This window comes from Mustela putorius, unplaced genomic scaffold (assembly GCF_011764305.1).
Source record: "Mustela putorius furo isolate JIRA1106 unplaced genomic scaffold, ASM1176430v1.1 tig00003845_pilon_pilon_pilon, whole genome shotgun sequence".
NCBI classification, from domain to species: domain Eukaryota; kingdom Metazoa; phylum Chordata; class Mammalia; order Carnivora; family Mustelidae; genus Mustela; species Mustela putorius.
In genome coordinates this window covers 77,677,327-77,679,076 of record NW_025421998.1, presented here as the reverse complement: position 1 = coordinate 77,679,076, position 1,750 = coordinate 77,677,327, and positions in this window count along the sequence as shown.

Below are 1,750 nucleotides of genomic sequence, written 5' to 3'. Positions count from 1 at the left end.
GGATCACCAGCGAGAAAAGGGGCCTAAAACCTTAAAGAGGAGTGAATTCTGTAATGGAGACAGTGTAGTGTACTGGGTAACAGTCAAACTTGCATGAGTACACGTCTCTACCTCATTGTTGATTGCGTGAGGAACGGGAGATGGTCTGCCTCACCACGGTGAGTTACGGATGCTAGCATGGGTTCGTGGTGCCTGTGCGCACTCAAGAAATGGAACTGCTCGTCTGGCTGTTGGGATTGACTCTGTCTCTTGAAGACTGGTCAATTTCAGCCAAGGAGAAAAGCTAGGCCAGCCTTCAGCTTCCCAGCCCCATCCTACCAAATGCTATGGTCTTCATGTGTGTGTCCTCCCCAGCACCCCTGTGTTGAAACCCAGTCTCCAGTGCCATGGTGTTTGGAGGTGGGGCCTTTGGGAGGCAATTAGGTCTGAAGGGTAGATCCCTCACTGAGGGTAGAGCTCTTACCCAAGAAACCCCAGAGAGCTTCCTGACCCCTTCAGCCGCGTGAGGACACTGCGAGAAAGCACAGGAACCAAGAAGCAGGCCTTACCCAGACACTAAATGACTGAGCACCTTGATTTGGGACTTCACAGCTTCTAAAAACTGTGAGGACTGAATTTCTGTTGTTTATAAGCCCCCCCAGACTGTGGTGTTTTGTTCCAGCAACCCGAATGGACAAGGACACCAAGCCCAAAACGGAGCCATTGAATGCCTTGGACAGGAAGGCGGCGACGAGGGTGCAGCCCCTCCGGGTTCTCCGGGCCCCAAGCCTCTGACTGTGTACACCTGCCCTTCCACTCAGTGGGCACGGACACTGGACTCCTTTTCATTCGCAGAATTCGGGTTTGGGGGGTTCTCCAGGCAGCTGGCAGTTCGAATAAGCACGTGATAGAGTTGCACTAGCTGTCCCCGCTGCAGGGGAAGGGGTGCGGGCAAGACCTTCTTGAATGGATTTTTTGAAATGCTTTTTTGCTTTCTGAGACCAACGCTTCACTTCTAACAGATTCATTATTTGAACTTTATACATTTGACTTTCAAACCGGTTTTCGGCCATGCCTTGTGCCTTCTGGTGCTGCTCTGCCTGGATCTGGCCTGCTCAGGTGGACAAGCCCGATTCACCAGAGCCAGTGAATTCCCCGCCGAGCCTTAGCCGCACTGTCTGCAGCAGAAGGTCCGACGGGATTGCTCTGTTTCCTGTAGGTAGAGCCCTCACAGCTGAGGGGAGGAAATGCCCGCTTTCGGAAGTCAGGTTTTAGCTAAGAGCCCAGTCTGAGCCTCAGAGGTTCTCTCATCCTAAAACTTCATGTGAATTTTTCAGTTTATCATTCACAGATGTTCATTTTAACACAGAACTCTTTTCAAATATTTTAAAGTTCAGCTTCCAAAAATGTTTAGCTTCTGCATACCCACGAGGACTGCGGGCCTGCATAGGGAAGTGCAGTGGGCTTTATTTGACCAGCACAGAAAGGAGCCTCGAGGATAATGTCTTGCTAGTCCGAGCTCTGAGCAGAGCGGAGATCCCGAGGGAAACGATGCTGACCGCTATGGTTAGGGGGAGGGTTGGTGGTCAAGGTGGTGGTGCCCGAGTGTCGCGGTTCTGCGAGGACGCCCCCGCGTGGCAGAAGTGGGAGAGGCCGCTGGGGAGCAACTCCTTGGGTGTGACGTCAAGCTGTGGGCCCCGGGGAGGACAGCCCACCTGACGTGGCTTTCCATTGTCCCTGAGGGAGAGGACCATAGGTTTAACTTCAGTAA